The sequence below is a fragment of the Parambassis ranga genome, chromosome 7 (genome assembly GCF_900634625.1).
Source record: "Parambassis ranga chromosome 7, fParRan2.1, whole genome shotgun sequence".
NCBI classification, from domain to species: domain Eukaryota; kingdom Metazoa; phylum Chordata; class Actinopteri; family Ambassidae; genus Parambassis; species Parambassis ranga.
Genome location: NC_041028.1, coordinates 21,312,893 through 21,338,542, shown reverse-complemented (window position 1 = coordinate 21,338,542; position 25,650 = coordinate 21,312,893). Strand labels below are relative to the sequence as shown.

The 25,650-nt window shown below is 43.8% G+C and overlaps 1 protein-coding gene across 1 annotated transcript in view; it reads right to left on the bottom strand.

The window, feature by feature from the left end:
- plxna2 (plexin A2) overlaps positions 1-19,584 on the bottom strand; it is a 106,743-nt gene extending 87,159 nt beyond the window's left edge. Inside the window, 1 exon segment of the mRNA XM_028409518.1 lies at positions 19,083-19,584. The gene's annotated coding sequence lies outside the window, so the exon portion shown is untranslated.
- Between the last annotated feature and the right edge of the window lie 6,066 nt (positions 19,585-25,650).

The following is a 25,650-nucleotide window of genomic DNA, read 5'->3' as shown; positions in this document are numbered from 1 at the left end:
AAGAAAACACACACCTAAACCCTTTGACATCTGCTGAAAGAGATTACAGCGTCAATGTTATTGTAATGGGTTTGTTTCTCCTCCCATTGCTGCAACCTTTTCTTAGCACACAGGCAAGTACACATCCACGCTTACGCTCTTAAAGAAGCTCTAGGCATGCACGTATCTACGCCCACAATCAAAGGAAGGCTCACATATAGACATGGACACACATTCAGCATAGATGTGCATAAATTATCCTTCCCCTTTTTTCCATCTCAATCCTTGCTTCCGCTGACACAACAGCCTCCGTGCACCTTCCCTGTTAAACTAGAGCCTGAATCCTGAGGCATGATCTTCTCAAGCAGTCCCACAACTAGAAGCGTAGTAAAGTATGTGGTGTACACCACATCTTCATCGCTGTCTGTCATCCTGTGAGCAGAGCAGATTTCTATTAGGATACATTTCCATAAATCTAAATTGTAAAGGGTCTCGGAGAGAGCGGAGGGGGAATCCTCAGCGGGAGAAGAAAACAAACAGAGCGGGATGTCAGCGGAGACCACGGGATCAGATATCTCACCTCGGTTCATATACACACTGGAAGGGGCTCTTTGATTGACACAATACGCGCGTTATCAAATCGCAGGGCCTTAACTAGCCTTGAAGCACGATACAGATGCCGTTCTATCCTGTCACTTTGAAAGTCAATATAGAGGTATCATGAAAGCTGCATGTGGAGGGTCGCAGAACCTAAAAACTGAATCATGTCTATATGAATTATTGATACAGGCGCTTCCATAACCTGTGTAGAATATATCATCCCATCCTGTCTGTATGTAGTTCTGAGTAAGGAATAAAATGAATTCATGTAACAGTAAATGGTAAATAAATCTTCAGAATGGGGCTCTTCTTTCTGGCCAAGTTGTATGGCACATTTAAGAGTTGCTGAAGCAGACAAATGGACTTGGCAAAATGAAGAACTTGGCTGGTGTAAAAGGTAGCAGGTGCAAAAGGACAGCCAGAGGGGTTATTGGTCTGAATGAGCAGGCAATTGTGCGTCCTGTGTGGAGTAGAGTGGAGTGAAAAGAATGAATGGCTCGCCCAGCTCTGCTGCAATCAGATTACATAAAGTCATTAATGTGCTGTTGCATTGAACGTAATGAGAGAGCACTAACTACGGAGGAGGGGGGAGGAGGCATGAGCCAAGAATGACATTAATGCAAACAAGGTCAGGCCACAGCATGACCTGCATGTGCATGTGTTTGTAGTTATCATGAGTATGTGTCCACAGTGTGCACACTGGCCTGTGTTGACATATATACTGTCTTTATCAACAGACTCTCCACGCGGAGGTGTTATCTGCCTGTGGCTGCAGGCTACTAAACAAAGCCTGTACCCTGACCTTTCCTGTGCAGCTGGCCAATCAGAAAGAGGCACCGATGGACTGAACCTTCTGTCAAATAATCATGCCAAATCCGCAGCTAAGCACACCACCAAACTGCTCCGCAACCGAGCTGAAATGTGTGAGATTAAGGGCTCATTCCATGGATTGTATGTGAAACAGACTAATGAAAATCACATTAAAAATGGCTTCCACTTCATTAGCCCCATGCAGTAGTACAACCACCCAGCTTCGTCATATGTCTGATTGAGAACGTGAGCTGAAGCATGGCTCAGTGGCCAAGGCAGAAGGGATAAGGGACAAGAGGGAAGGCGAGCAACAAAGCAGGACAGCAAGGCAGGAATTAGATAAGGATGTAGAAACAGTGAATTACAGCCTGTGAAAGTGAATGACAAAACAAAACACTGCTTCTAGTGGGTGAGAAAGATGGAGAGATGAAAGAAAGACAGGGGAGCAGGGCAGACAAGGAAGGAAGGAAAGGAAGGAGGGAGACAAGAGGGAAAGAGAATGAGGCATGCAGTCCAGCTGAGTAACAAGCTGTTACAGCCACAGCAGCAGCCACAACTCCAGAAGCTGGCACGATACGTCCACTATTATCTGGAGCAAATTTGCACAGCCTGGCTGGCACACTCGAGTGAGAGGGCAAGAGGAATGACGAGACGAGAGACGTGTCAAGAGAAGAAGGTGAACACAAGTCTAGATAGAGCCATTCTTTAGGCCTAAACATATACTGCATCCACTCATTAGACAATGAGGCCTGTTATTTTACTCAGCTGAAATCCAGAATGGTTATATAAGAGACTTTCTGGGGGGAAGGAAAAAAATGATGGGAATCCTGTCAGTCAAAGTAATCCCTTCAATTTCTCCTGCTACTGTTTCATCTGAGGACTGTTTGATATAGCCTGCAGCTCAGTAATCACATGCTGGCTGAAAGGATGAGGCTACTCTGGGTTGGTTAACAACCAGGCACCAGAAACTCAGCAGGAAACACACTCTTCTCCACCGAGCTCCTCCTCAGAAGCACGATAAAAGATCACCATTTGCTATTTAGCTCAGAGGGCTGTAGCTTTAAGGTGGGGTTATTTTTAAGTATGGTGACACATGTAGGTTAGAACAAGACCAGTGATGTAAGAGAAACACGTAACTGTGAACACTTGCTGAGCCAGCTGTAGTTCTATCCATGCTGAAATCAATTATCTGTCAATGCAATTAACATGACAGCAGAGTACGCGGAGCCTCCAGCGCCCTCCCTGCACTGAACAGTTAGGCGGCTGCATGCGATGGGCCATAGGTCCCCTGTGAATGTACATGTTGTTATAAGAGGGTGCATGTCTGATTTGCATTTTTTTTGGTGCTAGTAGTTCCTGCAGTCCTCTAGATGCAGATCTACTGTGCATCCATGGAGCATATAGAACAAGGAGTGTCCAACATGTTCTACGTTCACATGTGGCAGCACAACCTTGAAGCTGAAGTCAAGTTCATGGGAAAAAGCAGAAGTCAGTTAGTTATCCATCTCATTTGTCATGGGATCAGCTGATGATGTCTGCAGCTGCTGGTACCATGTATCTGTTTACACAATTTGCTGTTCTGTCTGCGTCAGTGTGCAAAGGGCTGATTTAATTCCTCACACGTATCCAGGACAGCAGACAGTGTTTTTTGGGGACTCTCTCCACTGGGTTAAAATTGTTTACAGCTTCGCTCCTTCATGGAATTTTTAACAAAAACAGCAAGATTGTATAAACAAACACTTCTTTTTCTTCTTTTTTTTGACTGGAAGTTTGAAAGTGTGTTTGTGTCACCAGAAGCTCCACTGCAGCTTGCAGTCCTCACACAATCCCACTCGGCTTAGGGTCAGCGTAGTAGCACCATACACACATATACACTGGGCTACTTTATCTTACACACAAGGCTGTAACTTACTGCAAAGGAAGCAGTTGTCAGGAGTTAAACCGTCTAACCCCAACGACCTCACTATTCTTCCCTCCAGACTGTGTGCAAAAGTATAAACATCGTGCCTTGTCCTCACACTCTCTGTGATCCTCTGTCCTCTCACCAAACTCGATTAAGGGTCACAGAGGGCTAAACCTTACAGTCTGGCCAAACCCAGACAGCTTCTGTGAAATAATAACACAGATAAGGCTTTGTGTGAACAAAAAAAATGTTTATAAAGTCTGTGTCTGTTCACACTTGCCAAGGTAACAACACTTGAAAAGCTTCAAGCAGAACATTAAAAGAAACTGCAAAAACATTTCACTCATCAAGTGTTAACCAATCTTATTATTTCAGTAAATCTTAATTAATGCTGCGGCTGTATTGTTATGTACACTTCACCAGAAGGAAGGAAACCTTTAAACGTTGTGTTCAAGGCCTGCTGTGAACCCAGGCGAATGCTGCCTGCCTGAAATACACAAGGACCATTAAAGCCTATTTTCAGGAGCCACATACAACAGATGCACCATCACACAGTCCTCTTCTCTGTACCTCAGCCTAGCAGAGGCCTCTCTAATTTCATCAGAGGTGATAAAACACCACAAAATCAAGTCTGCGGCTGGTTACTTAGCCCAATCTCCCCTTGGATGAGAGGCAATACCAGCATGTGGTGAGGAAATTGGGTGCTTACTCACACAGAAGGATACATGCCTAGCAAGCACAATGTACTGTGGAGACCACAAAACAGAACAATAGTGCTCATCTGTGTGAGTACACATCAGCATTTTAACAGGCAGCAGGGGAATGAAGCAGACTTGAACCAGACTTGTGCCAGGTGTCAGACCAGAATGGTAAGCAGCCTGTAACTTGACTTTTACTTGAATGAATGAAGGACCTTTGCATGGTTAGCCTACCAGGGAAGACAGATATTATGTAATGTACTGGCTCCATGTTCTCCAACACCAGTTCATGGGTGGAACTGTTCTATGGAGAATTCTAGCTGATAGGAAAGCAAAGTTATAAAACTGCTGCCACAGATCGCAGTTCAGAGAAAGGCTTATACTACATTGGTATGCAAGTCCAACTGGGATTTCCAACAAATATGAATAATAAAACAGTAGTGAGCACTGCAGTAAACTCAGCCTGGCGTATGCTGGGTGTATAAAAATCCACCTGATCATCCCCTGGAGTGCAGCTGCTGCTGCCAGCCTATGCCAGGGAAGGCCTGAATAGGATGGGACAGAGTTCAGAGAGCAGGCTGGCTGGCTGGCTGACTGACTTGCTGGATCAGTGCTGCAGCACGCATGCATGCCTTCCGGCTTGTTACCGTGTGAACCGCGTACAGGATGCAGGGCTAGCTGGGATACTGTGGAAAATCAGCACTGGCTGGTTTCCTGTGAGCCAGTGCCCTGAGAGTCAAGCAGGAATATCACCACAGCAAGCAGGTTTTTTTCTGTCAAAATACACGCAGATATCTGAAGGAGACTGTCATATGCACCACATCAGATGTTTATTTAATGAAACTGTACTTGCAACACTGAATCAAGTACAAACAAATCTGACAAGGATGCAATAACTAACATGTAATTTACCTTTAAGCTAGAATGCGAGAATGATTATCACGTAGATGTAAAGATTATTTTGTGATTAGTGCATGAATTTGAATGAAGATCTGACAAAAGTGTGTTTTAAAATGTCGCATGTGACCACCACACTCAATTAATCCTCGACCAAACGAATCCATTTTTCCTGTAATGTGCAAACTGAACGGAACAATCAATGAAATAAAAACTAATGAAATACTGTAGAATTCAATAAGATTAAATAAAACAGGATTAAGATACAAAACACTGAGTTTGCCCAGCTGAGTTCCGGAGTTTGGGGGTGTAGACAGTTAAGGAGCAGTCACCCTTACCGACTAGCTGGGATATGGGGAATGACAGGAGGACCTTGCCAGAGGATCTCAGGCTGTGTTTAGGCTCATATGGAATTGAAGGGTCTTGTATGTAAGAGGGAGCCAGGCCATTCACAGCTTTAAAAGCCAACAGTAAAATCATTTATAACCTCACAGGAAGCCAGTGAAGGGCAGCTAGACCTGGTGTCATGTGGTCACTTCTTCTAGTATCAGTCACAAGCCTGGCAGCAGCGTTCTGGGTCGACTGTAATCTGTGAATGTTATGTTTACTGATACCTGCATTAATCAAGTCTGGAGGAAATGAGGGCATGTATGACTGCTTCAAACAGAGGTGGGGGGGGGACACATTTTTCTTAATTGTCCTAGCTGTGAGAAACCTGACTGAACCTTGGTTACTTGTGTATCAAACGAAAGCCTGGAGTCAAAGATGATACACATACATTATCTGACCAGGTGCAAAGACAGGGGGGCAGGTGGGCAATATTACTGGAGTTAGGGGTGGGAGGTGTTATGATGATGATTTCTAATTTAGCATCATGTAACTGCATAGAGTTGTTGTGTGTGTTCTGTTAAGCAGGATAGAATATATGTGACATCTGAGCTACAGGTTGTGAGTGGTACATGGGGTTGGATGTCGTCGGCATAGCAGTGGAAATCAATGTTGTGTATGTGCAGGGACTCAAAACAGAATTGACTGTTGTGAAAAGGATTCTGGGATTATGACTGTTTGTTGTGTTGGGTTCAAAAAATAGTCATTTCTACCTTCTTTGACACTAGGTTGATAGGTAAACAAGGGGCAAGGGATGTGCTTTGTCTGTCTTTTCCTCTCAGCCTTCCAGCAATTTCTTTTTATGTTCCTTTTATATTCCTGTAGTGCATTTGTCATCTGTGCCACTTTGAAAACTCCCTTTAAGGCCGTCCTGCACCACAAGAGGTTCGTGAGGCCACTTTGACCATGTTATTTTAATCAGATAATCCTTGTTGTGAGGAAAAATTGTTGCCAAAATTGAAGAAATTCCCTCACAGCATTCCCGAGCTATTACATTGACAAAAATAGGACCAAAGAACAGACAAGTTGGAACTATACTATAGACTATAGACTCTGGCCATGGCTGCTGCACAGCCATTAAACACAGAAAGCACATTTTTAAAACTCAGCAGAAATGCACAGAAAGGCTAGCAGTGACAAAAAAAAACATGCCCCCATGAGTACATGTATGCACAAGCACATTTATAACACATGTGGCACATCTGTCCCCCACCTGCTTATACTAAGATGGGTGACCAGTGGGAAGAGGGAAGGAAGGAACATCCTGGTGACCTAGAAGATCTATGATGAAAACTGTGCATTGGCAGAGTTATAGCAATTCCTGTTATTATTCTCAAATTGCAACTGTGAAGGTTGAGTATTGTACTGTATGGCCCTCAAGAGATCTTTTGTACGAGCATCATCATCCGCTACAATGATAAAGCACAGAGAAAAGCAGAGGATCAGAAGGGAATGAGGTCCAGCACTCATTATGTTCAAAGTCACAGCGACAGGAGGGAAAAAAGAAACGTCCCCATGGACTTAAATAGCAAGGCACTACTGAAACACCTTTAGTACAAGCCAACACATTCACAGATGAGGCAGAAGAGAACGGCTGACAATAAAGCTAAAAATATACACTATATAGGCAAAGGTATGCAGACACTCTGCCTGCAACAGTATGTATCTACTGCCCTCTGTTTTTCTGGCTCCTCGTCCAGCCCATAGGTATTTTTAAGTCTGATGAAGCACGATGAGGTCAGAACGATGTTTTGAGCTTTTTGCGCTTTTTCTGCCTCCAACAATTAGTCAATGAATGGAAGTTTGGAACTGTGAGCCTGAAAACAAGAATAGATTCAGGACATTTTCCACTGACTATAAAATGTGAGAATACACTCATTGATTAATCATGGACAATCAATCAGTAATGCAACCAGCAGCTGCTGATCTAGTAGCCTCCACATTTTCAAGGTAAACACCTGCTACAAAGCAAACTTCCACCACCTGCAACAAATCTTTCCACCATTTTATGAACTACCACAGTGTTAACCCTAGAACCAACCAGATGAAATTTTTCACAATACGGAGAGCAGAGTGAACATAACTGGTCTGCACCACTTCCTCCCTACTAGCATGCATGCCTCTCACTCCCACCTCTGTTCTTCTGTTCCGTTCAGCTACTACACCTGCAGTAAGCCGAGCTGGGGATCTGCCCTTTCTCGTGAACCAAGGAAAATCAAGCAGCCTGAAATGAGATAGAGGTGACTGAGGCGAAGCACACACGAGACGCCCACACTGTACCAGATCCCTGACTGTGTGAGCTGCTCTGACTGTGTCAGAGCTTGTATGAAGAGCTACTACAACCAGTCCACCACATCAGTGAACCTGGGAATAAGTGCTTCACACTTATTTTCACAGGCCAGAGATCCCAGAGTCTCCTCTTCTGTGGTAGACGGAATGAGTCAGGCCATCCATATTCTTCAGACAGACACCGAAGAGCATCTTTTATATGTTATGGCTGGGCCTCATACAACTTGTCTGTCAGATTTCTCCTTGTACTACATCTTGATAGACTGACGAGGAGGCTTGGATCTCTGGAAAGCATATAATTGATGTAATCACACACTCGCATGTGCATAAGTAGGTCTTAAGAGAGAGAAAGAAAACATTGACATTCAGAGCATGAATTGTTTAAATCCAGCTCTGGTATAAAAATGAACTGTAATTCTGACAATGCTTTGACTGCATATAAAATGGTGGGCAAGAGAGATACTTGTAGAAAGGGCTTAAGTCTAACAGCTCTCAAGTGGAGTATCCTGCCTTCCCTTAGTCACCAAATAACATTTACGAGCACAGCCACCCTCGCTCTTTCCATGCAGCAGTTGCTTTCTGAGCATTAAATTTGATCAAAGACTAATCTCTGCTAGTAAGATGATTAAAATTACCATCTGTTTCTTTGTTAAGGAAGTAAGACAACCTGGGACCAGATCCCACAGTCCAAGACAGGAGAGGCAAAAAGACAGTCAAAGAGAGAGAGGTGAGAGACAGAGGAAAGAGGGAAACAGCAACACCAAGAGAAGAAAGATAGCACTAAAGAACACGAACAGACTGAGCTACAAAAATAAATCAAAGGAAAGAGCCTTCCCCTGCTTTGGTCAGTATGATCAATGCCAAACCCAGGCAATCTGAATTCTTGTGTGGCAGCTTCTAAGATGCATTAACTTTTTTCCTTCGACCGCACACATAGAAGATGAAGCTTAGAGAGGGACGCTGCGGCTTGTCTGCTTTAAAAGCGATCACGGGTTTAGCGAAGCAGTAAAATGAGGTTTCGATGAGAAAGCCAGCCCACTTCATCCAATTGAGAGATTTAACTGAAATCTTTCACAGCAGACACGATCCATCTGATGCCCCTCATTGGAGTCAGCATAAACACAGCAACGACACCCCCTCCCACAAATATTCCCTTCTATCACCATATCTTAGCTGAGTGAGGACAAAGTATGGGGAAGGGTACTTGGCAGGCACACTTGCAGCCAAACAAAACAGCCCTGCTGCCGCTACTCCCCATACACTGCATCAGCAGTAGGGAAAACATATAATCATACTCCAGCGAAAAACTGCAATAACAGGAAAGAGAAAAACGATAAAAATCGACTGTTTGCTGCCCTCGAGAAAAAGTAACCAAGGGGAAAAAAAGCTCCATTCAGCATTTCATCAGTAACGTAAATAGGAGCAGCTGGGGCAGACTAACATGCTGAAGTGGGCTAATTAGGACACTTGGTGGTTGGTTCTCTGCTGTTTCACTCTGGCTAGGACCAACTAGGAGTGAATAAGAGTTTTCCCATTAGCCTTGGAGTAATACACTTCCACACACACATCATCTGCAGCCTATACTCCATATCCTGTTAGATCACCGAAGCAGAGATAGTTAGTGAGCTCTTCTGAAGCGTCTGTTTTCATGAACTAACCCAGTGCAAATGGTGTGGCACCTCCGTTTCTGCTCACTTCTACGAAAACAGCTCTGCCTTCCTGTTCCGTCCCTCCCTTCCAGCTTCCTCTCCTCTTCCTGTCTGACTCAGTATCACAAGTAAAAAAAAAATCCAAGACCTCTCTGTTTCTTCCTTTGTTTCGTACCAAAGGCTGGGAACGTTGCATATCAGTGTGCTGGTACTACAGAAGGAGCCCTGAGCCTGATCAGTCACGGTCAAGGAGCAATATGCCAGATCTTTGTACTGAGAGTTGCAGGCTTTTTAAAGCTATAGTGCTGACTTTTATATAAACATCCTATACATTCAATCACTTACCAGAGGGGATTGACATAGTGTTGAATAAGCCTATTGCTGTCACGTCACTCTTTAAACCCATGCATGGCTAGCTTAGCTACTATCCACATGGTGAACCCTACAGGGCTGCATTGTACACACACACAGCATAAATATAATATCTCTTGGAACCGGAAAAGGGAGACCAGTCCCACACAGACATGTACATTTTCTCCACAAAGATGAAATAACAACGATTGTATCTTCCTCAAGTGCAGATAGAGTGTATGAATGACACCTCTCAGTGTTGCTCAGTGTTTCAGGTAAATGAAGTCATACATCTAAGGTACTATTTCTGTGAATTCCCCTCTATTCCTTTTGGTTTTTAGACATTCGGAGTAAACACCCTTTATTGCCAAATGTTACAAGCAGCCCGGATATCACATTAAGTTTTTTTGTAGCTAAAAGAATGTCACTAAATAATGTAACAGTGAGTCGTGTAGTTAAATCAGTCTGGCTTCTCCTTCTGTCTGCAGGTTTTACCCTGTTTTCTTTCCTTTCCCTTTTCCTGATTGGTTGTAGCAGGCTACACAAAGACAGGTGGGGTTGTTTACCTTGACACAAAGCTACTGTACATGTCGAGCGCCTCGGGGAGCCAGGCGTGCAGACACACTACATTTCAGCTTTTCAGACCTTAAGCCGTTGAAGCTACTAATGCTTTGTACAACACAACCCGCAAACACTGTAGCCTTGGCAAAATAAACAAAGGCAGTGTGTCCTTTATCAGGCTTGTCAATGTCTGCACACAAGGAATCCATCAAAGATTTACATTGTGGTATGTATTCAACAATGACATACCCAGCAGCCCCTCCTTGTTTTAAAACTCTATTTTCCAATTTTCTTTTTGTGTGTGGGGGGATGCAAAGCAGAAGGCAAGCCTTGGTTCCAGCATAAGTAAATGCAAAAAAAAAACCTCCTGGTATTTCCCTGCAACTGAGGCACATGCCAGTCCCCTCTGGCATGTTACACCCAGCTAGCTGTTTGCCTCTCTCTCACTCGACTAGACAGGAAAGAATACTTGGTCCTTGAAAAGACTAACTATAATTAATCCTAATTGTGTTGATCTGAAGCTCCTCTTCAGTGATCTGTGCTAAAAGCAAATTGTTTATATTCAACATTATGTTTCACAAAAATAATGCCTGCAACATTGAGCATGCTTTGTAATAAAATGCAAATTCACTTCACCTATTCACCCCTGTCAGGTTGAACATGTTCTCTGAGAAATGTGGGGGAGGGCTTGCGGCAGCACAGGCAATGAGGCTTGAGCAAAGTACTTAACAGTAAACATTGTACCTACAAGCTCAGAGATGCCTTCTGCAATGAGAAAAAATATTTTCCTAATTCCCAGCTTGCTCTCTCAGAGGAAATAACAGCACGCCTGGTAAAATTGTGGCTGTAGTAGCGGCAGCACGTCAAATATCCTCCGAATGCACCCTCTGTGTAGATAATGGTTAACAGCATTAGCTCCCATAGTGTAAATCCCTAACTGTTGCTGATTAAGACGAAAAAGGATGCTCATTCATTGCTTTCAAGTACAAGCCTGCCCAGTCCCTTCCCTCCGTACTTCCTCCCCTCCCTTCGTCTACCTCTGCCTCCCTCAGGCAGGCAAAATGTTTCAGAGCAGTCATATTTAATCAACATCTTCACGGACAACACAGGGATTTAAAGTCCTCTGCTGCAAGAAAAGGCACGGCTGTCACACTCAGAATAATTGTCTTAGATACCCCGATTCATTCCTGTTAAACACAACACAAAAGACAATGCTCCTGACTTGCACTGCAGCTGATGTGAGAAAACGTAGTGAATTTTGATTATGTGTTTTGCATGGTGCGGTATCACATCATGTCATTTACTCCACGTTAATAATTTTCTTTGTAGGTTGCAGGAAGACGCTGGCGTCATGTTCCACATTTCATTGGTTATGACAGAGGAAGAATAATGTGTCTGTCTGTGCGAGCTCCTGCTGTTCCACTCAGTGCGCACAGTTTCCCTTTGATAGCAAAGGGCAGTGGGAAATAAGAGTGGTGAAACAACAACATTCAACTTCCGCTATGATACATTCACCTTGATAATATAAATACACTGCGGAGTGATTCACAATGGCCGCTTTCTTGATTTCATTTGATAAGACGGGCTAGCAGAAAAAGCAGTGAGAGGTAAACAGGATTTATTGTCCCTCGGTATGCACAAAGCCCTATGCTTACGGTGTACAAAGCTATAATCTTAAAGGTCAATCTGAGGTCAAGATCAACAACAAAGCCAATTACATTCATAAAGTGTTATTAACGGTTTTGCCCTCGAGCAAGCCAGGAAAGTAAGTGCGTGTCCTGGCAGACTATGTGTGGGCTTTATGACGAGCTGCCTCCCTTTTTTAAGTACCTTTCATCCCTTTACTCCCACTGGCTTCAGTGTGTGGATCAGAGTCATGTATTCATGCATAAACATAAATGTTATCCCAGAGGAGAATTCATTTCCCCTGGCCTGGACACCATAAGTCACCCCGGGCCAAAGTAAAGAGTCTGGAGTTGGAGGACTGGCGGCAAACTTTTTTTTCACGATACACACTTCTTCCTTTTTCCTTCACAACCTGATCACTGACAGGAATTAGGAAGGCAGATTACATTTTTCCCTGTTTGTAAAATTCTTCAAGATATGAGCTCCACTATCTTAGAACAGTTTGCTGTCAGAGTGCAGGCTTACTTGTGGTTTCTAATGGGAAGCAAAGAACCTAGCTGTCAGGCAGACTGGGTTCAGGATGAAGACATCTCTCTACCTTCAGGTTTAGGCTTAAATGTTCCTGTTTCTGATGATGTTTACAGGCACAGTCGGCTCAGGTAACAAAGAATCCTCCATTTATACTCTCCTTCTGTCCGACCACCCTCATCCTGACTCAAACAGGAGTTTTCTCCCCAAATGAGCAAGGTTCTGTTTGAGGTTTCCTTTTGCTGCTGCCGCTGCCTGAGTGCTTGCTCTGAGGGTTTCAGGCTCTGTAAAATGTCTTTAGACAATGGTGCTTGTTACTTGCACTATATGAATAAAACTGAATCAACCATTTAAGTTTTCAGTTGGGCCCCTTATGTAGCATTGGACTCATTCTTGGTAACTGTTTGCCTTTATGCCTCTATCAACATTGCAAGGAAATAAGAAGCCACAGCGGGCCACATTCTGTGTTTTGAAGTCGTGGGAGTTTCAAGGTCTTTCATCATCAATTTAGCACAATTTACTTTGGTCTCCAACAGTGGAAAAAGTTTATCAAGAGGATGTGTTTGAGTGCAAGGAGGAGAAGGAACAAGATAGCAGAGGAAGGGGGAGGACTTTTCCAGACAACAGAGTTTTGTGTTTGCTAACTTACTGAGGAATGAATTTTGAAGGCCTTATTTCCCCTTTTCTCTACTCTTCTCCTCCTCTTGGCTGAGAGCTGAGGGGATGAGGTAAGGCTGCTGTCTCACACTTAGAGAAGCTATCCACCCAGATAAGGCCATGGCTGACTGCAAAATAGCAAAAATGAAGCAAGCAAAAGTGCAGGTATGTACACGTCACTGAGCTTGGAGCCCAGCAGGGAACTTTAGTGCTGATTTGCCTGCTGATAAGATAAGAGCAGTATTCTACACAATAAGTAGGGAGAATATTAAGTTAATGTGAATGTAGTGACCTGTTGGACTTTACAAATCCCAGGCAAATACTGACAAGAGTCAGTCTTGTAAGAAAATTACACATTGCTTTGAAATAGCAGAGTGATATAATAGCCGTAATAGGCCCCTTTGAGCAGAGAGTGCTCCTATTTGTTGGGCTGCAGTTTATATAGTAGAGGGACAAAGCTGCTGTTGGCCGGGCTCCCCTATGGCACATGAGCAGACTAGACAAGCAATGCCTGCACCCCTTATCCTGCAGTAACCATGGTGACAGTGGCAGGCAGGGGCATCCTCATCACCAGGGGGCAGTGTGGGCAGCGCTGCATGGTGTTGCCCTCACTGCCTGCCTACCCTGGTGTCTCATCTTCTCCTCAAACAACTCAACTCAGGCAAACGACACATGTGCCACGCAGTCAAACAAAAATAAATTCAAATGGACACAAACATGTGCAGCCAAGCACAAATTACACACACACACACACACACACAGTCATCTGCTCCTGACAGCTGCCCCTTGGCGTCTAACACAAGCCCCCCCCACTCTGCCTCCCACTCCCGCTCTCTTTTGTTGCTCACTTATTGTTGAGTTTCCACCAAACAAAAATGCACATCCTCCCATGACACCAGCTAATTGATTATTGATGGTGCCAGGCTAAATTGACTTATATTCAATCGGATGTGAAAAGAGAAAATGGCGGGGACAATGCATTCAGTACCTTTCATGACAACAAAGTAAGTCAAGGTTTTGCATGTAAAGCTGGAAGTCTTTCTTGTCTCTCTTTTTGTTGTTAGATCATTTGGTCTGGCCACATCGGGGAACCTAGGGAGCAGTTTTAAGGTCTGAGACGACGGAGGGGAAGGAATGTCGGTACTGATCTGGAAACCAGCTGAAAGTGGAGGGGGGGAAACAAATCACAGGAGCCCTCATGGCTTGCTGTTGTAGCAGTCTGACTTCCAGCCAGCGTGAAGATCAGTGGCAAACAAACAGCCAGACCTGTTATTCTACGGGTTCCTGTGGCAGGATTCCTGCCCTTATCGCTGGCATCACGTAATTTTGTTACACGTGGTAAATATGGGATGGCTTGTGACAGCAGAGATCAGATAAAGAGTGAGTGCGCCTGGGCAGGGGAATGTAGAGATGGGGCTGAATCCCTAAACAGGCTGTTGTGTGAAGGAGAGAGACTGATGATTGTGGCAGGCAGATTGAAGCACTAAAGAATGGCGGAGGCGAGGGATCCTGTCCCATGGAAATGTGTCATGAAGGCAGTTCTATTAACATCTTAATAAAGGCTTCCCAGGCCCTGAAGAGCCCTCGTGAGCTGACTGCCTGCTCCACTCACACGGGGGCCCAAAAGCCGCTTTTGCAGCATGTCAACAGGAGAACATTTAAGTTCTGCCAGTGCTGCATTGTGAGGGTGTTAGACTTCCCAAAGGAGTAGCCTAAATGCCTACCCACAAACATGCTCCACTAAATTCCTTTATTCCCCTTTCCCTCCACTTTCATTTACTGTCCATTTCTCCATCTGTTGGATTTAGCGGCCCTACAAAAGGCTTTGTTTCAGCAAGCTGGCAAGCCTTTGGGATAGCAGAGTGCACACTGGGGTTCATTGCTAACTTGCTGCCATCAATAGAGAGAACAGGATCTGGACTGGCCACGGGTGCACCAGGCAGAGGGACGACTGGTAACTGTTCCCTATTGGTCCTCTGATGAGAGTGGCTGAAGCTTGTGTGGAAATGGGGAACAAACAGACACACTAACAGCCAGTAGCCTGACAGGGATGGAGAAACAAACTCTCTCTGAACAGACCTATCACAGGAAGAAATCCCAGCACAGTAACTCAGTAACCACCACAACAGGAAAAGCTGCTTGTTTTCTTAAAGTGCAAACAGCAAATTTTTTTTTTAAGTAAGTCTTCCTGTGTACCATGAAAAATGAAATGCAGAGTGGCATTGATTTTTGCACTCTGTGCTATGTGTTGCTCAAACTGTGCAAGCTGCTACTTAACAATGTAGTGGCCTGTAGTCATCAATTTAAAATGGTTTCAACGATTCAATAAGCCACTGAAGGCAACACACACACACAACTACTCAAGATGATGAGAACGGCTACAGCAGCATGACTGGACCATTAAATGTAGCCCTGTGGTGTTTTCTAACATCTGCTGTCGTGTGGAAATTATCAAAGAGTGATGCTGTATTTCAGATCGTATGGTCTATACGTTTAAAACAACAGTGGCGATATTTACAAGCGAATATGCAACACAACTCACTAAACATCAAGTGTCGTGTGATGCACCAACCTAACAAGCAGTGTTGGGGAACTTTCTGAACAAAATAGATTAAAGGAAAACACGTATTTTCCTAAGCTAGACATCAATTTGTGCAACAGCGAAGGTCTGAAAATCAGCTTGCTACGCCTCCTGACTGGTGCTTTTGTGTTATTGTGGAAACGCTCCAATGTCAATTTCAACTGTAATCTTATACGGAACCTGTCAATAACATCAGTGTCCCTGTGTGGAAGTTTATCACAAGCAGAGAGCCAGACTTATAATTACCTGCTTAGGCTACGTATTGCAACAAACCCAGCAATATGATAACATATAACGATATGTATCGTGATACACAGGTTCAATATATTGTGATATTTTTTAGAAGATAGAGGTGTATTTATGTAAAATACTGTAGTAGAGCGTACTAGAAGCTGTGTGTTAGCAAGCATCTAGTGACACTATATCTATCACAGTGGATACATAGTTGACGCCTGAAGTCAATATCGTTCTATAACGAATATACCTCTTGCATTCAAAAACACATAAATACATCATAAATATCAGTACATTATCCCAACACATTGCAACACTTCCCTAGTTCCCATGTGAATCTAGATACAAAAGCTTACATCAATGTTAGGATAATCATCGCCTAGGGAAATCTCAACTGCAGAATGTGCTGCTTGGAGCATCAGAGACAGGTAAGAAACTCCTGTTGTTTGTATATTATCCAGAGGAGAGCACAGAGGATGTAAAATGAGCCGCCTGCTGGGTGGATGAAGAGGAAGAGGCGCTTGTGATCTTCTGCTTTTTCAATGAAGCCAAAACCCTTCTCAGACTAAATGTTCTCCCTGGCTGCACTCCACTTGATCACTGTCACCACAGATCCAGATCTCTGGTTATGTCAATTCTCACGCACACACACACACAAAAACACACAAAAACACACACACACGCACTCAGCATAAATACGGACTTCAGACACAAACATGTGCATAACAAGGCTGAGTGAGTGGAGCGTGTGTGTGGGTCAAGGAGATTGAGATCTCTGTTGTGACAGCTGGACAGTTGAGAGGTTCAGATAAACAGCCCACAGTGAGGGGAGACAGGAGGCCAACTGCATTAAAACAAACACTCACTATTTGTACACTCAAGCAGATAGGAAAGACCAGACCTATATTTGTGGGAGGAACAGTCAGTGAACTCACAAAAGCACCATTATCTGCATGTGTTCGCGAGTTTGTGCATGTGTAGAAGCAAAAGACAGTTGGGGTGGTGGGGGCTGTTGTGTCTGTGTGAAGGGGGGGGGTGCTCAGAATACACAGCCGCTAAGAACATTTGCAGGATTCACTCATTAAGAAATAGGTCAAGGATTCTGCCTGCATGCGTAGCGACTTGTCAAAATCTCTCAAGCTAAACTGTGGCGAGTCTGGCTGCCTTAAGGGGGAAATCCAAAGAGCAGCAAGCGGCGCGCTGTGTGAACACTGGTGGTGACACAGCACAGAAAAGCACTCATTCAGTAGCAACTCGTGCAGTTAAAAAAATAGTTAATGATGTCACAATGGCTGTTAAGCAGTCTAAGTAGGAAGGCCCTGAATGGAGAGAGAGAGAGAGAGAGAGAGAGAGAGCTGGAGAGCGTGGCTACATAGTTTACTCGGCTCATCAACAGAGGACGCTCTTGAGCCAGCACAGTTTGTCGCAGGTGCTGATGGTGGCAGTGGTAGCTGTGGCGACATGCGCTCAGTCTTCAAACTATCGACATTGATAAATGAGAAGTCATTTATAAAAAGTAAATATGTTCCATGGGGAGATGTAATAGACCTGAACAGTTTGTTTTTTGATGCAGAAGCACCAAAATTCAAAGCACCTTGACGACCACTCAGCATCAACACAAATAAGTGAGGCGCAGTGGCAGAGAAACACGAGCTAAGCTCCATCTAAGTTCATCCAGTCAAAGCGATTTCTCTCCAGCTTGGTGAGGTTAAATTTATTGATCGGATGAATGTGTGATGTTGTGGTTCTCAAATAAGCTTTCTTGGACGGCGTGCCTTCAAAGGCATCACTTGAAAGTGATTCATTGAGCTGAATCCTTAACATATCTGCTTATATCCTCCATTATTTAAAAAGAGAGCAAGCAAGCCAATGCTTTCAGAATGAATCTGGGAATATCAACAGCAGCAGAAGTGTTTTTGACTTAAAAAAAAAACAGACATCTGTGCTTAAAAGATGAAGACGTTTGAGGCATGTATGAGTAGCTGGAAGGCAGGCTGGTCAGAGAGAGGCAGAGGCAGCACCACGCTCTCAGAATGCTTCTCTTCTCTTCATTAGATTGGAGTTAATTAGGTGAATATAATCAGCATGTGATAATCAAACCAATGCTGAGTGCTGGTTTGTTCTTCCAAAGGCAGCAATTTCCACCCTGGTGGTTGCTTTGGGGTCAAACTGCTGTTTCACTTTGAGATGGATATTAAAATAATTATGTGAGTAGGTCACGCTTCAGATGAGCAAAAAGAAAAAAAAAGTGATTTCACCAAGAGTGAGCGGGTTTTGATTGCACGAGCTGAGGGATTAATATGCTGCCCGTCAGCCGTGGCAGATGTAAGTTATTTTCATGCAAATGTCGGGCAATTTCCTACTTAAGACAACATTTATTTTCTTTAGAGTCATTGTCATGGGCGCTTGCCGGAGCACTGGCAGTCCGACAGAGGATGAAGATTTGTAGGTGCATCTGCTGACTTGGACAGACGAGGTCTAGAGTCAATCTGGTATCCTAAATGGAAGCCAGTTGGCAACAATATATCAGACAACACAATTTGAGGTTTTTGATTTTTACCCTCTAAAGGAGGCGACACATGTGGCAGAGCAAATACTGAATTTAAAGAATATGAAGCAGATCAGTGACCTCCTGAGACAAACAGCACAAAGACAATTTAGAGAACATATGCTGCACAAGGAGACATGTAACATGTAAATCTGACTCTTCACTTGTTGCAGTGACGCACGGTCAGGTCTAAGTCTGCACCTACAGACACAATCTCTACACAGTTAAACTCATCTACAGACGTGAAGCTCACAATCAAGGTGAACAAATCAAAACTCATCAGGCAGTCCAGTACTGTAACAGCAACCGGCAACAGGACACAAAGCCTCTAAAAATAACTCAAGTAACTTCATTAAATACAAGAACAAGAGGCCAATGAGACTGATGCCAACCTGAAGCATCCCCACGCAGCACAGCGTGTAACTTAAGAATTCTGCAGATACATTTTATGAAAGGAAACATGACTGGTGCTCATGTAAAGGATGCGGTCCAACATCTGCAAAGCCTGCAGTCCTAATGATCATTGATGCTCTCACGTTATTAAGAATTTTGGCGAGTGTGACTGTGGCAGCGACACGGTGCAATGTACCGGAGCAGGCTGCTGCCTCATCAGAGCCCGCAGCAACATGAAGAACGTCTCTGTTCAGCTCCGCAGTGAGATCAGCCCTGTACGCATCGGAGCGGCTGTTTTTTTGGTTTGTCTGAGTCATGTGGGATTCGGGTAAATATTAGTACCCGCTCTGAAGCAGATGAATCCTCACCGGACACGCTGAGCATCACTCACCTCTTCATTCCAGCTGGGTCTCCCGGTCCTCCCGGTTCTCCTGCGCCCTCCAGCTGCTGTCTTCTGGGGTTCAAACTGATGCGCCGGACTCACATCCACAGTAAATTTCCCAGTTCTCTATCAGGACTCCCCCTTCTGAGGAGAATATTACATTCACTTCTTCTTCCAGTTCCTCAAACGCAGCCTGTCTGCCTGCAGGAACCATTCATTCAAACCTTCATCATCATCATCGCCAGTAATTCAGCGCGTAAACTTCAGCATCTGAGCTGACCCCTGATGCTACTTTACTGCACCGCGTCAGTGGAACGGCACATTCCTGGAGTTCGTCCTTCAGCGTCCTCCGGCTGCTCCACGGCTCCTGGAGGTTACGGCCGAGCTGTGGCCGGGCTTGCCATCCTGCGCCGGTGTGATTTCGCAGCGTCGTTTGGTTCAGACCCGCAGCGTGGCTTCCTCTGCCGGACTCCCAGTGACTGGCGGCTCCATCAATGTACAGTACAGTGTGTGTGTGTGTGTGTGTGTGTGTGTGTGTGTGTGTGTGTGTGTGCTGCCACTGCCACACTGCGCGTTTAAACCCAGCCCCCTCACACTCCGGCTCATTACGGTGTTAACTGTTTCCGCCCAAAGAAAACATTCATAATGAATAAAAGAAAAGAACGGCAGAATCCACGCGTCTCTGAACACCACGGAGGACTGTGGTGGACTAAGTAAAAAATATTTTAAACACTATGGACTTTCAATGAACACGACGCCATCTGGAAATATGCACTGCACAACTCCCCACCTGCCAACATGCACTCAATTCTACCAAAAAATAAATAAAAATGTAACACTCCTAAGTTTTCAACATGATTCTACAGTGTAGAAAATTTAAATCGCCTGTTAGCCCCAGTCCAGTTTACACTGTACGTCATCCCGTTAGAGATATTTGATATTTATATTCGCCTGAACTGATAAGATATTAATAGTTAGATACTACATCACATTATTGAAAAGAAACAAACCTTACCATCACAGAAATGTGTCCTCACAGCTCAGCTCACACTGAACCCAGTCAGTGACAGTCTTCCAGCTCTGTTTCTGTTAGAATACTGCCATCTATAGGCCAAACTGAGAACCTATGTCTGCTCAGACACCTCTCTCTCTCTCTCTCTCTCTCTCTCTCTCTCTCCTCATATGATTTTTCATTCGAGCTTTGCCATTTTCACTACTTTTATATTCCCTTTCGGAATTTGATCTCTCTCCATCTCTGTATTTATTGCATCACTCGCCATCACTGGAGCTGAGCAGATGGAGAATGTTCCACCTTTGGAGATGATAATCACAAGAGTTTTCAAATCTTTAAAGCTTTTCCTAAAATGTTCTATGATATACAACAGAGGGGAGGAAGAGAGCAAATATGTTTTGAATAATTGCAAAAACATTAAAGCCTTAGACTCTTCTTCTTTGTACTATAACAGCTTTTTGGGTCTCGTCTGTTTATGCTTTTCGATAATAATGACATATACGCTCAAAACACTACAGACCAACACTAACCCCCCTACCTTCTCCTGTCTGTGTCCTCAGTGGGTTATGACAAAAAGTAGGCTATCCACATTCTCTGACGCATCAATAATGCAGAGCAGGGAAAAGGGAGCCAGCATCTGCCATCAAAAGTATCGCAAAACTGCCAGGAGGAGGAAGATGTGGAACAACCAGTGTAAGTACACTAAAAGCACAGCGCCCACTTAAAGACAGGGTCAATACCTGGAGGGTGTCCATATTGGGATTCCACCGCACTGACTCTCAAATGGATCTTAGTCAACCCTGGGCGGCAGAGGTAATCAAATACAGACTTTTTCAATCCATTACTCACAGCCCTGTTTAGAACAAGCCGTGATTTGTTTGATTGTAACATAACTCAATTCATATTGAAAGAACAGGTTGCACAGAACTGTCTGGAAGAGGCTGCGCCTGTTCTGTGCAGAGGAAAATGATAGATTAACCCATTTTGCAAGGTGAAGCTTGGTTATTACATACAGTACGATTCTATCAGTCATGTTCCACTTTAGGACACATATCGACTGACTGAGGCGGGCTGCAGATTCTATACGAGCGAAAAAAGGAAAAAAGACAAGAAAACGGAAGAATTGAAGCTAAAGGGATTAACATTGAAAAGAAAGAGGGAGAAGAGAAACGGCTGTGGCCGCAGATGGTCCAATTTCCTTCCTTAAACTTCCTTAAATGTAATTTTACAGACTACAAATGTCATTTTAAAGGCAACCCAACAGGAAAATATTGATGTTCGCTCACTTTGTATCGAACATCACGCCGCATCTTTCCTACAACCACCTTAATTCAGAGCAAACATGCAGCAAACGCCTATCAATGTGCTCATAACTTACAGATGCTCCTGCATTAAGGAGGCCGTGTCAACATCATCCAGCCCTTAGTGACATCAGCTGCTTTCACTCCTGGCTCCTTTTCACTCCAGATCTAAAAATCAAAGCACACACATCATTGGTCATTAGGGAGATAAGTGAACCTCACTCCATGTTTATGTTTACATTTGGACTCTAGCTTGGAAGACTGAGGTGGGGTGAGAAACCCAGTGGGTTCAAAGCCCACGCAGGGTGAGGAGGTTAATCGCAGGAATTATGATTGTGTGATATGTGCTATCTACTGTTAATATCTGGATGTAATGGAGCCCTCTGGGTGCGTGCGAAGAACAGGGGGGTGTGAGGCTGCAAGTGCACGTGTGACGGGTGATGCAGAGGGGTAATTTGCAGCATAGCACACCAGGCCTGATTGTTAGAAGTTGGCAGTTCAGTGAGCAAATCAAACGGTGGTCAGGTGGAGGGGGTGTGCACATCGCAGGGAATGAGGCGCCTGTGGTTATGCGGGGATAAGGCCGACCGCAGGGCTGCCGCTTGACCGTTTGCTGATCAAAGTGCTCACACGCAGTGATTTCATACTAAGTTGGAAGGTTTCAAAGGGGCCTCTTGTGATGCCTCTAATTCTTTCTCCCTCCAGCCATATTTGAAGATATCACAAGGGAATGTGGCAACCTGTCGACTCCACTGAAGCTCCATTCCCTCTCTCTCATCCGTGTAAGCAATCAGCCTGACTGGAGATAAAAACAAATACCAGGAAACAATGAGATTAAAACTGCCAGTCTCATGATTATGATCCCAATTAACTGTGTTCCGATGTTAAATGTCAGGTTTTCAATTTCCATTTTTTTCTTTTATATTTATGGTTTAAACCAGCTAATAGGATGTTTTGTTGTTTCTAATAAAAGAGGAACAAGCAGACATGCACACTCACAGAGTGCACATTCTGTTACAAAATACACCAGTGATAGTTTTGAGGCCTGATAGTAGAAGATGTGTGACATACAGCTCGTTACATGCACAGCACGTACAATTCTGGTACCGTCAGACTACAATGGCTTCCCTAAGATGAGGAAGGACCTCAGTGGTCTCCATTTTGACAGCGATGATGACATTATTGCTACTGTGGACCACTACAAAGGAGGTCAAAGACAACGTCTACAAAGAGAGGATCCATACACTCCACAACTGCAAGAAAACAAACACCCCAATAGATGTATTTTTACTCCTCACTGCAGAGGAATATAGTATGTGTGGTGTGTGTCTGGGGACTCGTGTGCCATTTGAACTAGGTCCATAATGGAAGTCCACCCCCGCTGCTTACGTCCTACCATCCACCTGTTAGCGGGCACCAGATACATACTCAAGAGGCCCTGGGGACGGCTGCAATGCAGTCAGCCAAAGCACACATACACGCAGAGGCTGCATTCGTACAGGTGGCAGATTACATCAGTAATGGCCCACTGATGGAGCCCCAGCTACCATGTGGAGATGATGGCCAGTTTTCCTGATGTACACTCAGGAGAAATAGTCCACACAGGAAAAGGAAAAAGAGCCAGAGTGAAATGTAAATATAAGATCTTTCAAACTTTAGTCAATAAATTGCAGCTATTTGGAGAAAATGATAGTGATGCTCACAGTGAGTGTATTCTGAAGAGGTTTCATAGCTGGGATTGTGTTTTCTGTGCTTTTTTCAGGGAAAACAAACCACGCTGAAGTTCAATTGAAGATAATATGCCCAATCTGTGCCTGAAATATTTGTCTTTCACAGGAGGATGTTTCTTAAGCTTGTCGGAATTTGTCAATGGAAAAACAAAATTAAAACAGCAATTAATTTCCACAGAGATGCAATCACAGCAGACGCTGTAATTGCGAGCTGCTCCAGTGTGTTTGCTGAGCGAGGCATTGTATAAAAAAATGTTTCTTATCATTATTATTATTATTATTTCGTCCTTGCTTGGAGGCATTCCATGAGCTGCAGCTCTGCGCTGTAATCTCACACATCAGACTTTAGATACCATCAGAATGGAAACATGGCTCTTCAAAAACAGCAACAGAGGGAGCGAAAGAGGGAAAGTGGCAAAAGTACAGATGGTCCATCTTTCAACACATCAGTGCCACAATTGAGCTGTCAGGGAAGATGAATAACGATGATATAAAAAAAACAATTAAGTACTTTGCGCCCACAGCACTAAGTAATTTACAATCCTGCTTTACTGCAAGGTGAGCAAAATCCAAGATGTTTCAGGAAAAAAGGCACTTCTACTTCCAATTTGTTTATTTCTCTTGCACACACACAACCACCAATGTACACATGGTTGCTCATAACTACATGTGCGTACACACAGCAGGGGGCCGTGTGGAGGACAAGAGAGAACATTTGCCAAAGTCCTCTTGTGCTGAAAAGCCCTTCCATTAGATAGTGGACTGCTTTAATAAGATGCTTATCAGAATTTGAATCTCAGGAAATTGCTGGCTATTTATTTTACTGAGGCTGCTCACTTTGCCTCCGCTCTTGATAAAGCATTTTGTTTTAATTAGACACATTTCCACACTCCACCAGGGATGACCTCTTATTATGGTGAAGTGGGCCTGCTTAGCAGAGCAAGCAGTCAGGAACAAGCTCCTCTGTGCATCTCAATCATTCCTCATACACACTCATCTCAGGGGCCCGGGACCAAATCAAAGGAGTCACTATTAAGCAGAACCAAATTGTTTAACGCAGTAATCTCCTGCATATTTTTCATTCCTTCCCCCATTTGCAATTGGAAATGAGACATGGTGAAAAATATGATGCATTGTTTTGCATACTAACAAGGGACCTTGGATATCCTTATCCTTCACGGTTATGGGGGATAGGGGATGTTCTGCAACAACAAGCAACACATTTTCTGACTCACAACTGTGAGACAATCACTTTATCCATAGTATCACTAAAGGAGAGGAGCGCAGGAAAATCCCGACGACTGGCTCCTTTGCACTGGATTACTGTTCCATCTTAGCTCACAGTTAAACACTGGCTATTTACAGTCTTAGGGAGCAAGCGTGCATAAACGCAACATGATTTAAGGGGTTATAAACATCTGTGAAACCACAGGAGTACAATATATGTAGTCTGTGACTTCCTGTTTTGCATCAATATAATTAGAATTACTGGTCTATGGTTGTGTATCTGTATCTTATTACATCAGTCTGTCTAGACCGATGTAAAAAATGTAGTGATGAGGAATTTAATAAAAGTGTTTTTGCAGAACATTATGACATGGCTGTGAAGCCAGACTTTTGGATTTCAAATGTTATTCTATTCCACATTTGCATTAGAATTCGTGATAATTAGAGCATAAATTCTTGAGTTATTTTGTGGGCTCACAGTGAATTTTGAGACCCAAAATGCCATGCCTTGAATCCAAGTGAATGTTTGTGCTGAATTTCAAGATTCAAGATTCAAGATTCAAGAAGTTTATTGTCAAATGCACAGCACTTTACAGTTACACTGAGCAATGAAATTCTTACTTTGCGAGTTCCCTTCATATGACTTTATACACAACTAAATTAAGATAAAAAAAAATAAACAGTAGACTTAGGCATAAGAATAAATAAAAATACGAATAAACAATAGGAAAAAAAAATAAAATAGAGTAAGCAAAATGAATTTGTATGAATTCCCTCAAGCTGACCCTAAGATGTGTTATTCTCGAGCCAAAAACATGTTTGTGAGGTCAGAGGGATGTTTGACCTTTGAGTCCAAGCGAACATCTGTGCCAAGTTTGAAGCCATTCTATCAAGGATCAGAGGGACAGGCATAGTCAGATAACCTAACAGCATAATTCAAAAAAACACAGTTGACTTATACTAAGCTACCAGATGTACGAGGGGGAGGGAGAAACGCTGCCAGATATACCAATAATTACAACCGATCTGACACTTCAGCTTCTGGCCCTGAGACAGAAATCATCATGCTGACGCTCTCTTCAGGTGTCACCTCATTTCATTTGGTTACTTCAAACTCAAAGTTGGGTAGAGGAAGAAGAGAGATCGAGGACAAAGCAATTACATCCAGCAGGACATGCCATCATGTCTGATCTCTGAGGTATGAGAGGGGGAGAGCGGCGAGGTAGAGGATGAGACTGATGAGAGCTTACCAGCAGCTTGAGACCTGCTCTGCTCCAGACAGGGATTTAGGTCTGCCTGCCTGTCTG